Raw genomic sequence first — 15,311 nt, 5'->3', positions numbered from 1 at the left:
ATTATCCGACCCCCCACACCCTCAACCTCTTTAAACATCCCTGTGCATTTATGTTTTACAGCGTCTGCAAAAAATATTATCAAAAGTAATAAATGAATAACAAAATACAAAACAAACGCCATCAATAATTCATGGAAAAAACAACACAAACAGAAATAACCAAAAATAAAAGCTTGCGGCGCGTCGTTCTTTAAATATTTTATAAATTAATTCTGCAAACAGCATAAGCGAAATAAAAAAAAAATACAACAAAAACATCAGGAATTAATGTAGTGCCTAATGCATTGTGTAATAAAACCGAGTAGACCAGGAGGTGCAGCAGATCATTAAATACCCGCAAACACAGCTACAAAGAAAAATATGAAATACAAATTTATATTTATTATTGAATAAATAAGCTGAGTAAATATCACATATGCTACCCGTAAAAGCAAATTGAATTATACAGAAAATTAAACAACAAATACTTGTCGTCGTGTTATGAATGTTTGGCTTTTAAAGTGTATACAACTTAACTGGGGGTTACAAAGTGGTAAGTAAATTCAAAAGATTTTTCTCGGCTAATAATGATATTAAAAAGTGCAAACTATTACTATAAATATATAAAGCCAAAGGATTAAGAGATCGTATTCAATTTATTTAAAGCAAGAGAGAATGCTATAGTCGGGTTTTTTTTTAATTGCGCATAACTTTTTGAATGGTCCGATTTGAAAAATTTCTTTTACATTTCGATAGGTATATTTATATACAACAAAATTGCACTTATACTTTTCGGAAATCTTTAACGGTGTGGGCGCCAGACACATTTTAAAATCGTTAGTGAGCGATTGTGGGCGTTAGAGCAGCGTGGCGCTCGGCTGAAATAAACTTGCGCTCTGTAGGAAGCCCAAGAATATGTGTGGGAAATCTCAACCTTCTAGCTTTCGTAGTTTTCCGGATCTCAGCGTTCATACAGACAGACAGACGGACAGACGGACATGGCTAGATCGACTCGGCTAGTGACCCTGATCAAGTAAGTAATGGGGTCGGAAACGCTTGCTTCTCCCTGTTACATACTTTTGCACGAATACAATAACCCTTTTACTAACGGGTATAAAAATAAAATCTTCAGTGTTTTTTAAAATATAACCTCATACTCTTGGGAATAATCTTAATACCCTTGCAGAGGGTATTATGATTTCAGTCAGAAGTTTGCAGCGCAGTGAAGGAGACGTTTCCGACCCCATAAAGTATATATATTCTTGATCAGCATCACAAGACGAGTCGATCTAGCCATGTCCGTCTGTCCGTCCGTCTGTCCGTCTGTCTGTTTCTACGCAAACTAGTCTCTCAGTTTTTGAGCTATCGGGACGAAACTTTCGCAAAAGTAGGTAGTATATATGTCGGAACCGACCGGATCGGACAACTATATCTTATAGCTCCCATAGAAAGGATCGGAAAAAAAAACTTTAAAAAATTCTAGCTTCGGTGTTTTTTGAACTATTACCTTCTACTTTTGGGGATGTTATTTTTTAAATATTTCTGAATTTCGAATTAAATTGTTAAAAAATCGGACTACTATATCATATAGCTGCCATAGGAACGATCGGAAAATTAATGGAAAAGTAATAGGAAATAAATTCTAGCTTCTTTGGTTTTTATTGTATTATCTTCTACTCTAGGATATGACTCTTTTTAAATATTTCCGAATTTCAATTTTAATTTGATCAAAATCGGACGACTATATCATATAGCTGCATTAGGAACGATCGGAAAATTAATGAGAAATATTAGAAAATTGAACATTTTTGCGATTTGTTAATTAATAGGAATGGTCTGCAAGGGTATATAAGCTTCGGCTGGCCGAAGCTAGCTTCCTTTCTTGTTTTTATTATTTCTGAATTTCGAACCGGAAGACCATATTATAGCTTCTTAGGTTTTCATTGTATTCTCTTTTACTCTGGGATACTACTCTTGCTTAATGTTCCAGAATTTCGAATTAAATTTAACAATAACACTATGCAACATCAAAAATTTAACTCGATGGATGCTATATTTTTGGATTTGTTACGAATTCCCAAGTTAAACTGCGTTTTGCAAAATGTTCCCCGACGAAAGAATTCTTAGCAAAAGAATTTGTAGAATTTGTTTTTCCCTTAAAAAAATCCTTAAATTATTCTAAGTATGGTGCTTAAAAGATAAAAAGTGTATCTTAAAAAAAAAATTTTACATGAATACAAACGATGAATCCGTTTGCCTCTGAAATCTCCGGAAAGTTGGCCAATTTCAGCGTTTTTCGTGCTTTGAGGTCCTTTTGCTAAAAATCCTTGCGTCGGGGAAATTTTTAATCTTTTTTAGCTTGGGAATTTAAAAATCATTCATTTTGTTGCACAGTTGATAGGATAGAGTTTTTTTATATACAAAATCGATAGGATTAACATTTAATGACAATAAGACAATTGTTTATAGTTATGTAAAAGGTGGCATTATAAATCAATCATAAAATTCGTCACTAACCACAATAGTATACTGGATACACTGACGGAGTTCAAAAGAACATAATCAAGTACTAAAAAAACATTTCATTTAAATAACAACGCTAGTCTCCGTATCTCTAATTTAAGCATGCATATAAAACATAGTTTATTGCTCTATCAGCAGACGTTGCTGATGCAAAGATATCTGTCTACCCTCATCCATGTGGGAGTGATATTACTGAGGGAGTGATATTACTAGAATAACCCTACCTATCCCTAACCATCCCTAAGACAACGACGAGAAGTAGCGCATTCCAGAAGAAGACGAGCCAAAGAAGAAAAAGACGAAACCAACGACGATAGGACGAGAACGACGAGTAGGAGCAGTATTTGACGAGATCTGATCCAAGGAAGACGTGCTTGTGTGAAGAGCAGAACGACGCGACGACGGTCTCAATTCTACTGACATTGTGACATTATTTAATCATTTAAATAAACCCTTAAACTTATATTCTTCAAAACTAATAAAAACCCCACATTTGGGAGCTCGCCGGGAAGTATCCGAGAAAGGTGAAAGTGATACGTGAAAGTTCTACTACGTGAAAGAGACACAAAAAACCCTTCGTGAAACATACATTTTTTCAATTATGGCGTGTCTAAACGATTTAATTTCAAACAATTTAAAAACAGCATCAAAGGCAAGCATTTGGGCTTTGCACAAATTCGTGTTTGAAAAAGAAGGAGACAGGAATAATCGCAAACGCCTTCGCGAATTTTCTGGCTTTCAATACGACGAAAATGACGCAGTATATAAAGCCAAAAGTGTGTACGTGCAGGCAAAACTGACTGAAAGGGATTTAATCTCAATATGCCTAGTTTTAGGCATAAGCCACGAAGTCGAAAACATGCAATTGCATATTTTTCGCAATCTTCGATTTGGCCAACTTCTCGCTGGCAACGAAGTGGAAGACCCAGAGGAATCTGATGAAGATGAAGAAGACGAAGAGGAGTATCAAAGCGACGACGAAATCGAGAGTGTCATTTCAAATTCCGCAAGAACAAATCCAACGAGTGAAAAAGACCGAAAGAAGAATTCGCAACCAGTGCCAATTCAATACAACGAAATGCCGCGTTTCGCTTTAAGTTTTCGCGATATAGAGGAATCTATAAAACAATTCGAAGGCACAGACGAAATTCCAGTCGAGGTCTGGATAAGTGATTTTGAAGACCAAGCTGTACTCATGGGTTGGAACGAAATGCAAAAGCTGATCTTTGCCAAAAAATCGCTCAAAGGTGTCGCGAAATTGTTTGTGTTGAGCGAGAAAGGAATAAATTCGTGGAGTGCTTTAAAAGAGTCTTTGTTAAGCGAATTCAGATCGAGAGTGAGCAGCAAACAAATACACATGCAACTTGGAGAGAGCAAACGACGCGCAACCGAAAGTGTACAGGAATATTTTTACCGTATGAAAGATATTGCCTCACGGGGAAATGTTGAAGAAGACGCTCTCATCCAATACGTGATCGACGGTATTGATGAACTCTCAATTAATAAATCCATGCTTTATGGAGCTAGAAACATGACCGAATTTAAGGACAAGTTGAAGGACTACCAAACAATCAGTGCAAAATCTCATTTTGGCGAAAGCAGTGTGAAAGACAAGAAAGCTCAAGCGGCGCACAGTGGTACAAAAGGTGGTGTCAAGAAGGAAATCGTTTGCTACAACTGTGGCGAGAAGGGACATCTGTCTAGTGGTTGCAACAATAAAGAGAAGGGCAGGAAGTGTTTTAAATGCAACAAATTCGGTCACATCTCCAAAAATTGTCCCCAACGTGTCGAAACAGTCGATGAGTGCAAGCCAAACGCGCGAGTTTTAAGTGACCACAACAACATGACGAGCAAAGTTGTTTCAATTAAGTCACAAAATTGTATCGCACTGTTCGACACAGGCAGCAAATTTAATATTTTGCGTGAAGACCTTTACGAGGAGCTAGCTTTGCCGAAGCTGAAAGAGTGCAGTGTATATCTAATTGGATTTGGTAAAAATCGCAATTCCAATAAGATCAAACCAATTGGACAGTGCAAGCAAGCAGTGTGGATCGACAACAGTGCCTACGATTTGAATTTCTTTATAGTTCCGCTCGATTGTATGGACACTCGAATGATCATTGGCGAGGAATTGTGTTTGCAAGCAGAAATATCGTTCGGTCCCAGTGGTTTGCGTGTGCGAAGTATAAATAATCTTTGCGAAGACAACATTCCAGCTAACTTGCTGAAAATTGACACGGTTATTAACAACGATGAACTCGATATAAACGAATCAGCCAGTGCGTGTGCGAAACAAAAAGTGCGTGAACTAATAATGAATTACAAGCCGGTAAAATCGAAGTCGACCAACATTGAAATGAAAATCCTTCTAAATGACGAATCGCCAATTTTCTCGCGCCCGCGCAGATTCGCTTTCGCTGAAACAAACGTGATCGACGAACAAATAGAACAGTGGTTGGATAACGGTATAATCGAGGAGTCTGATTCCGAATTTACAAGCCCGGTAGTACTTGCGAAGAAAAACGACGGTTCGCAACGACTCTGTATAGATTACAGGCGTATAAACAAGGTAATCGTAAAAGATCATTTTCCCTTGCCCCTGATTGACGACCAACTTGACCGCTTGCAAGAAGCGTTGATATTCAGTACAATTGATTTGCGGAATGGCTTTTTCCATGTGCCAGTGGCCGAATCTAGCAGGAAGTACACCTCATTCGTGACGCAGAGTGGGCAATACCAATTCCTAAAGGTGCCCTTCGGTTTGTCCAACTCACCTGGTGTTTTTCAAAGACACATCAATGCGATCTTCCGAGTACTGTCCCGTAGAGGAATCGCTCTCCCTTATGTAGACGACATAATTATCCCAGCGAAGGACGAAATGGAGGCGGTGTCGAATCTCAACGAAGTTATATCAACTTGCAGCGAATATGGTCTCGAGCTCAACCTAAAGAAATGCCATTTTCTGCAGACCCGTATCCAGTTCTTAGGTCACATCATCGAGAACAAGACCATTTCTCCAACTCCTCAGAAGATCGACGCAGTTTCGAAGTTTAGGACGCCACAGAACCTAAAGCAACTAGAAAGTTTTCTAGGACTCACAGGATACTTTAGGAAGTTCATCCAGAATTATGCCCTGATTTCGAAACCCTTGACTGACCTTACCAAAAATAAAGCTGAATTTGCTATTGGCCCTGATGAAGAGAACGCTATTGAATCTTTAAAGAAATACCTGACTTCCACCCCTATTCTAGCTATTTACAACCCGAAGTACGACACCGAGGTACACACTGACGCCTCCATAGATGGGTTTGGCGCCGTGCTTTTACAGAAATCAGCTGACGATGGCCAATTTCACCCAGTTTATTTTATGAGTAGGAAAACCACAGATGCTCAGCGTAAATATTCCAGCTACGAATTAGAGGTGCTAGCGATCATCGAAGCTATAACAAAGTTTAGAGTCTATCTACTTGGCATCCCTTTTAAGATTGTGACAGATTGCAATGCATTCACCAAGACGCTGGAAAAGCAAAGCCTGTGCACCAGAGTTGCACGTTGGGTACTGTTGCTTCAAGAGTACGACTACAAAGTCGAACACCGTTCAGGTACACGTATGAAGCACGTTGACGCTCTCTCTAGGTACCCAATAATGACAATCATAGACGACTCCATAGCACTTGGCTTTAAACAAGCTCAAGAAAAGGACGAACTCTTGAAAACGATCTGCAAAATAATTGAAGACTCCAACTCACCCTACGACGACTATTTTCTCAAGTCCGGAATCCTATACAAGATAGTTAACGACGCAGAACTTCTTGTTGTCCCCAGAGACATGGAAAGACAGATCATAGCCAGAGCACACGACCGAGGACATTTCGCCGTCAAAAAGACGAAGGAGATGATTTGCAACGAATATTTCATCCAAAACCTTGATGAAAAAATACAGAAATTCATCGACTGCTGTATTCCGTGCATTTTAAGCAACCGCAAGCGTGGCAAGCAGGAGGGCTGGCTACATCCATTGCACAAAGAAGATTTTCCACTGCACACTTACCACATCGACCACTTGGGTCCATTAGACTCTACAAGCAAGAATTACAAGCACATACTCGCCGTCATCGATTCCTTTACGAAGTTCTGCTGGCTTTATCCTACAAAGTCTACGACCTCAAGCGAAGTCATTACAAAACTACGAGGACAAAGTAACGTGTTTGGCAACCCAGCTTGTATTATTTCGGATCGAGGTTCAGCTTTTACAGCCCAAGATTTTCTTCAATATTGCGACGATGAAAATATAAAAGTGGTCAAGTCTACGACGGGTCTACCACGTGTAAATGGACAAGTGGAGAGACTGAATGCCATAATTATCCCAGTTTTGTCAAAACTCAGTGTGGATGATCCTACAAAATGGTACAGACACGTTGATCGAGTTCAACAAGCCATCAACTCTACTTTCTCGAGAAGCATCAACACCACACCTTTTGAGCTTCTAATCGGAGTCAAAATGAGGAATAAAGATGACCAGCAGCTTCGTGAACTCATCAACAACGAAACCATCGCGCTGTTTCAGGACTCTCGCAACGACTTAAGGCTGAAGGCAAAATCACAAATTTTAAAGCTCCAATCGGAAAACAAAAAGACGTACAATTTGCGACGCAAACCAGCAAGGCCTTACAACGTTGGCGACATGGTAGCCATTAAGCGCACACAATTTGGCGGAGGTCTCAAACTAAAGCCGAAGTTTTTGGGTCCTTACCAAATCACGAAAGTCAAGCACAACAACGCCTACGATGTCCAGAAAGTCGGCAGCTCAGACGGTCCAAAAATTTCTTCGACCTGTGCCGAATATCTCAAGCCATGGCCCACCCACGATGACAACGACGGAACATTCGAGGCGAATGTTTGATCAGGATGGCCGAATGTGGGAGTGATATTACTGAGGGAGTGATATTACTAGAATAACCCTACCTATCCCTAACCATCCCTAAGACAACGACGAGAAGTAGCGCATTCCAGAAGAAGACGAGCCAAAGAAGAAAAAGACGAAACCAACGACGATAGGACGAGAACGACGAGTAGGAGCAGTATTTGACGAGATCTGATCCAAGGAAGACGTGCTTGTGTGAAGAGCAGAACGACGCGACGACGGTCTCAATTCTACTGACATTGTGACATTATTTAATCATTTAAATAAACCCTTAAACTTATATTCTTCAAAACTAATAAAAACCCCACATCCATCAACAAAAACTCAACCACAAATGTCACATGCAAATTCTGTTCGCCTTGTAACGGAAGTGCAAGCAAAAAACAGCGAAAGATTTTTATACATAACTTTTTACGCTACTCATTGTTGGGGCCAGAAACTTCCTAGAACCGGTGTGAGATGGTGCAGTTTTGTGGTGAGGTGAATGGGTATGTGCACGTTTTTGCATTTGCACCACTTTATTTCAATTTTATTCGCCATTTTCTTCCTTTGCGTGGGACATTTCCTGGGGACGAGACGCAGCAGTGACTTTTGCTCTGCAGCTGACTCGACTCCACTTTTCGTTCTCCCCGCTTTCCTCATTACCCTCTTTACATTTCTAATTACACGCTCATTTTAAACTTGAAACATTTGCGAACGGAAGCTTGGGTCTGGAAGAGTCTGCGATTTTTCAGTAACAATTTTCCATTCCCCATACCATGAGGTTGCACAATTATTCCTAGGTTCTTGGGTCAGAAACGTAACATACCAGATTTTCTATTAAAGGACCCTAGCTAAACGGGTGACCACAAATGTCTGGCATTGTAACTTACAATTTGTAAGTTTCCAAATTGAAGACAATGTTTGCATCGGTGTGCCTGTTGTTACAAGTACACATCGTATGGAATACAAAAACATATTCTAAATATTTGATTATAAGCGACTTTTCATTAATCAAAAAATTGTCTAATAAACTCGTTATTCCTATCATTTTTTACCCGAGTGGTGTGTGATATATCACCAAGAATAATTGCAATTACATTTCTTCGTCTTTCTTTCTTACTATGATTTCAGAAATATAACTGCTGCTGCTTTCCCAGATTCTAAAATCGGAATAAAAAGGGTTTGCGAAATTCACGACCGGTAGACATACCAAAGGCGTTTTCATTTTGTTAAATTAGTTACTTCTGCAGGCCTAGACGCTGCAAAAATTAAAACAATGTTGCATGCCCTTTGTGCATGTAAGCTTACATTTGCTTCCTCAGTAAACGCGTAGGTGGATGAGAAGGTTTAAGCCATTTGTGGACTGCGCTTTGTTTGGGTTGTGTTTTAATTTCCATATTACGTGCTGACCAGGGATTTATCAGTAGGATTTATACAAGCCATAATTTCTCCCTTCTGGAAGTAAGTAAGTAAATAATTGCAATCATTTGGAACACCAATTGAGAATGGAATGTGCCAGCAAACTTAGTAGACTGAGTTTTTATACCCGTTACTCGTAGAGTAAAAGGGTATACTGTATTCGTGCAAAAGTATGTAACAGGGAGAAGGAAGCGTATACATCATCTTATACATCGAACCGATTAGAGTTTTGCCCTAAGCTTTTTATACCCTTGTAGAGGGTATTATAATTTCAGTCAGATGTTTGCAACGCAGTGAAGGAGACGTTTCCGACCACATAAAGTATATATATTCTTGATCAGGGTCACTAGCCGAGTCGATCTAGCCATGTCCGTCTGTCCGTCTGTCTGTATGAACGCTGAGATCTCGGAAACTACAAAAGCTAGAAGGTTGAGATTTCCCACACATATTCTTGGGCTATCTACGCAGCGCAAGTTTATTTCAGCCGAGCGCCACGCCTCCTCTAACACCCATAATCGCCCACTAACGATTTTAAAATGTGTCTGGCGCCTACACCTTTAAGGATTTCCGAAAAGTATAAATGCAAATGTAGAAGACATTTTTCAAATCGGACCATTCGTTAAAGTTAAGCGCAATCAAAAAAATGTAATATATCCATCTCCCTCGCACTCCCTTTAACTGAGTGACGGGTATTAGATAGTCGGGTTCTCTCTTGTTATATGTTAAATTTATTGGATTTTCATCTGTATGGTGACTATTAGTTGTGATTTGACCATTTGGGGGGGCTGCAGAAAAGGACTAAAAATCACTAATTCAGGCGTTCTTTCATAATTTTATCAAGACACGCCACCTTTAACTTTCTTTAATACAGTTAATTAAAATAATAGTTCACTATTTTAAATACAATAAGAAAGCATTTAAATTTCTTACACATATTTTAAACATAATTGAGATATGGCTCATACGCACAGCATGTGCCCATTTATTGAAGTTGTAGAACTCATGCCAAGTTAGTCCACACCAAGTTGGCCCAATTCAGGCCAATGTAGGATGCAATTCAAAGACATAAATCTTAAAGCAATAAAGCGGAGAAAGCCTCAGCATGGAACCATTTTATTTTGCATACTGCATACATAACTGTTAGAGCCAAACTGGTAACAAAAAACTAAACTAGCATTCTAGTTATAATAGACGACATATGTATTAAACAAATTATCCTGTTAAAATAGTAGTACCCAATTACGCTAAGAAACGTAGTAGAAAAGTATTAAAAAGTAATAACTTTACAATCGAATAAACCGTTTTAAGCATTTAAACTTTCTTTTTCGCACCTCCATTTGAACTTGACTTTAAATTGTATGCCTGGAAGCTAAAAATATTGGATAATTTTAAATCTTTGGCCTTAAAATGCTTTTTAATCTTCGTAAAACAGGACAAACAATACAAGAGTATTTTTATTTGGTACGCCAATACTCGCAGAATAACAGGTGAAATTGAAAAGCGCTTTAAAGAAAACAAACTTTAGAGCTGCTATCAACTACAGATTTCGCTGTTGGTATTGCCAATTTAAGCGAAAATTTAATTGGAATTTGCAATGAATATTTGAACAAACGTGCACAGACCGAAAACAGAGTGTGGTAAGCGAGCAGTGGTAATGGGCTCCAAACGAGAGGATGGGGTAGGCGGCATAAAATGAACACAAGTGTTGAGCAAAGTGAATGCGTAATGCGTTTTTGCACCCAGAACAGGACAGCAGGGCAAAAAAAAAAAAAGTCGGACGCTGTCAGTCACCCAGGTTTGTAATTTTCAGTCCTCGGTATCCCGTTGAGTTTTTTCTCCCATGTTATATGCGGTTTTCTTTGGATATCCTAACAAAGAGGATAAGCCTGTCAGGAAAATGATTAGTGGTTCTCCAGAAATAATAAGCTTGTGTGGAAATTTATTGATAATTAAAATATCTTACTTTGAACCAGTTTTACAAACAACGGGGTTTCACTGGTATCTTAAATATCAGAAAATAAAATAGCTGCTGACAGCATATCTGGACTATTACGGGAATAATGTTTAAAACGATGTTGGCTAGAAAAGTATTTATAGATGTCTTCAAACTCAGGAAGTTCTGTTCCGTAAGGTTGAAACTTATTGAATGGGTATTGGAAAAAGTTCACTACTCCTCAAAACGAATCCTTTCTTCGCTGCTGACCTCATTGGATCGAACGTCAGTTGCAGTGGATTTGATTTTTCCCTACTTTGCCATTGAGCGTGACATCCACGTGGGCCTTCACGCTTCTCCCGCTTCCGCCCTTCTGTCACATGTGAAATTGGGCGGCTGACATGTTTGCCGCTGCTTTTTTCCTTTTCCATTGCTCATGTTAGAGTAGGTAATTTTTTAATGCATTTAAACGGCTGTCAAGTGGCCCACACACGCCACTTCGCTTCTGAAACCCCTCTTCATTGCCCCCTTTCCCTTTGTTAGCAGTTTTGCAAAGTGACGCGACGCGAGCAGTTGCCCAAAAATATGCAAAAACCCGCGAGCACTTACGACAAGCTCGTTCCGAGCGGCAGGAGGACTATATCAGGTTGCAGTCCTCCAAAGCAAAATTTAGACATTCAGCCTACAGTTTTCTGTTCGTTTTTCATTCGCCGAAAAGTGAAACCAAATAAAAAAATTATTTTTCCAGGGAATAGGGGCCATAGTCGTTGGAAAAGTGATGGAGAGTTGGTTCCTTGATGGGCATTACAAACTTTTCTGTCTTTCTGGGGGGTTTATATTCGGTTGGGTGAGTCCAACAAGTTAAGTATAGAAAATCATGTTTTTAGTTATCAAAATATTGATTCAAAGGCAGAGTTTTATTGATATTTTCGATATTTTTATGTTTTCAAAGGAAAACACAAGTTAAATATCGAGAAATAGCAATCTGTCGTTTCTTTCAATCTCAATTAAAAAGTGATTGGTAGCAAAAATACACATGTCCTGTGGCAGAACATCTAGGCTTCGTTGTTAAATTTGCTTTCATATCCCTTTGTTTTGAGCACTCACAACGTTGGCTTGCTTGTCGGAGCAGAGTCAAGTAGAGGACATACAAAATTGAAATAAAGTACAAACATGTTGCCAACTTTTTGCACAGCAGCAGCAACAATAACAATAACAGCAACAACAACCACTGTCTGTCATTCAGTCTGTCGGTCTGTGGAATGGTTTAGGCCCATAACAACAGCGGCGGAGAGGCAGGAAAAAGTTTTAACTGATTACGTTTGCTGTTGATAATGTTGAGTGACATTTGGTTTGCGTATTAACTTAAGTGAGCGACAGCAGCTGTCTCCCCCGCCAACAAGCCCATACTCGTACATACGTATGTGGACTGTTTCGAGAACCAGACCCCCGGAATCGCCCCTTTGGGGAGCTCTGCGGAGTGCCAGGAGGTTTGTATTTCAATTAAAAAATTAATTTTTTAATGTGACCCGCTGCATTCCGGTGAATGGCAAATGCTTTTAGAAATTAAGTTTGGCTGAAATAAAATGTTGACATAATGAATTGCAAAAGTCATTCATACGGGTATCCCCAGCCACAGCCACAGCCTTTGGGGCTCAGCCATATCGGCGTGTTTTCAACACACTCAAGCGACAAAAATGAATGCCCAATGCCCTTAACCTTAGTCGTGTAATTGTATACATGGGCCCTAGAATCGCTCAGGGTGTATTTTTGTCGCGTTGCCAAATTCAAATATCTTTTAAGTCCTTTTGCCAAGCCAATAAACCAGCACTTAACCGCAATTACCCCCCGTTTTTCGGCAAACAAGAGCGTCGGGCAAAGAGCAGCGTTTTTTATGCCACTCTTGTACTCGTAACCTCTTCTTTATCCTTCCCAAAGCCCCAGCCCCCTGCATGTGCACTGCAATCAGTCTTCATTTACACTTTGCACCTGGGGCGCTTGGCTTGCTGTTAGTCTCTCAACTCTCGGCTCCCAGTTCCTCACAGTTTACAGTTCCCAACAGTTCAGTTCGGCAACACGAACGGGGTGTTTTTTGGGGGGCAAAAGGTAAGGAGTGGGTTTTTTAGGTGGGCCGGAGGTAAACCTAAACCGAGGGTCCCAACAACTTTAAACTCGCATGCTAGCTCGAAGGCCAGAGACAGTATGAGTTACACGGAAAGAGTTGAAAAAGCTGGCAAAAACAAAAATCTCTGCTCGCCCCGAAATCTGTTACAAGCTGTTACATGTTTATGGAGAGTATAAGTGGACGAGGCAGGATGGTCTGACTGCACATGCCATTACAATTTCGGGCGATGATTAACAGTCGGGGAGTGATTTTTGATATTATAAGGCCAACAAGTTTCGCCCCCTGAAAACTGAGGGGTAGCTTGGCCGTCTATCAACACGATTGCTGGATGGCTGGATTGCTTCTGGTTTTTATTATAAAACTGTGTACTGGGTTTTGTTGTATTCGGCCGTGCTGTTGTTACAAAGTTGCCCTTTCATGTAACGAACAACAAGCAGCAACAAACTCACGCCAAATACAAGTCCGATGCTAAGGGGTGAGGGAACGAACCATTCTGATAATAGGTGTAGTCGTATTTCCGTTTCCCCTTTCTACCCGCCACATATATAGTCCCACTCTGAGTGAGTGAGTTTCATGTTTGGTTTGCCGCTGTTGTTGTTGTTGCTTTCGAAGCCATTGTATTCACTTGACTTTTATTTCATCATTACAATTGTTGCTGTGGCATTGTTATTGTTAACATTCAGCCCCAGACTTTGCCCAGACCCCTTTCACCTTTCACCAGCAACCGTCCTCATTGGAATTGTCTTTCCAAAGCCACGTATATGTTCAGAATGAGGAAGACGAGGTGGTAAAGGTACATGTTAAGGCCAAAATTACATTGTTAATTACATTTGAAATTCTTTGTGGTTTTGCATATGAGTTATAGTCATTCCGTTTCGACAGTGGTCAACGTTTCTTGCGGTTGAGGTATCAATGACATTAGAAAAAGAAAACGCCAGGAATGAAAAACTAGCAATATTTCGTTGACGATTGAAAAGTGAACGTTTGATATTTAAAGGGATTTTCATACAGAGAGGTACTGAGTCTGTTGGTGACAGATACAGATCCAGTGAGGCATCCTTTGTTTCGCTATAACAATATGTCAAATTTATTGGACTTGGTTCCTCTTTCCTCCTTGCTTGCTATCTAGCATAGCAGCTTCAGAATTCTGGTTCAGAGTTGGCCAAATGAAGAGACCACAAGTTAGTTACATTTCCATCTAAACACGGTCCGTTTGTATGTAGGTGTCGTTTAAATATTCATGTGCACCATCATCATCATCCCTTTGGCGTTGACTGTCTGGGATTCGTCTGCTTTTAGCCCGGAGCGTAAATGACCAAAAGGTCATCTGGCCATAATGTCTGCCCTGCCAAGAAAGCAAATTACGGCATGATTAATTATTAAGTTTCAGGTCTGTCTTGAACAGACCTGAGTGACTTCGCTGCTTTAGCCTAGTTAATTCCATTGGCTCGGATGAGGTGAGACGTTATTGAGCTATTAGTGCACTTATTATATTTTTTAAATTAAAAATTAAATTACACCATTTTAAATTAAAGAAATATAAAAATGAAGCTATTAAGTTTTTTTTTGGGTGCATTAATCGTAAACAAAAATCGATCCACTAAGGTTGGTAAAAAATCGATAGCACTATCGATGGTTTTAATATTTAGGAAACATCGATGGCTTGAACCCACAATCGATACTATCGATCCCAAACAAAATAATTGAATTTTACATGCAACCTTTTGGTATATTTTAAAGAAAAAAAGTATTTTAAAGTATATACTTAAGAAAACGACGGTATTTTAATTGTTAAGGCTCAACATCGAATTTTGTTTCACTTTAATCGCTGTAAAAGTTAGATCGTTTCTTTCCCCATAATATTTATGAGTCAACCACACATTTTCAATAATTTTTTTTTGACAATTTTCCTTTATTTTAAAAATTTTTTTTATTTTATTAAATTTTTGATACTATCGATAGTATCGATAGTGACCACAATAGATATCCAAAAACATCGATAGTGTCCACTATTGATTTTTTAACAACCCTACGATCCACCGTAATGAATTCATATTACCAAAACATTTTATAGTCGTTTTGAATAAAGCGTATACTCACACATAAGTTGGCTTAAAACTCGTACTTTTAAAGCTTTTCAGTCCATTGCTACAGTTAAGCTCAAAACTAAAGACATTCACACCATTATCTCACACTGAACACTAACATAAATGCCATTTTGTTTGCTTTGTGGCTGGCCAAGTTGTTAATGTGCATCATCATATTCTTGAGATGAAATTAGACGGCCAGAATAATGCGCAAACAAAGAGAGTATTAAGGTACACTTCCGCTTAAGTAAAGGTATTTAGTATCTTAACTCTATCCATTCGGATTGTGAGTAAAGTGTCTTCTTTAATGTCCATGATTTAGATAAATATTACTAACAC

At 39.2% G+C, this 15,311-nt stretch overlaps 1 protein-coding gene across 1 annotated transcript in view; it reads left to right on the top strand.

Moving 5' to 3' along the window:
- The first annotated feature begins 213 nt into the window (after nt 1-213).
- Nucleotides 214-15,311, top strand: part of LOC108055995 (uncharacterized) — a 29,325-nt gene continuing 14,227 nt past the window's right edge. Inside the window, exon 1 of the mRNA XM_017139594.3 lies at nt 214-532. The gene's annotated coding sequence lies outside the window, so the exon portion shown is untranslated. The remainder of the gene's footprint in view (nt 533-15,311) is intronic.

The sequence above is a fragment of the Drosophila takahashii genome, chromosome 3L (assembly GCF_030179915.1).
Source record: "Drosophila takahashii strain IR98-3 E-12201 chromosome 3L, DtakHiC1v2, whole genome shotgun sequence".
Classification (NCBI taxonomy): domain Eukaryota; kingdom Metazoa; phylum Arthropoda; class Insecta; order Diptera; family Drosophilidae; genus Drosophila; species Drosophila takahashii.
The sequence above is the reverse complement of the archived record's forward strand: the minus strand, read 5'-3'. Positions and strand labels throughout refer to the sequence as shown.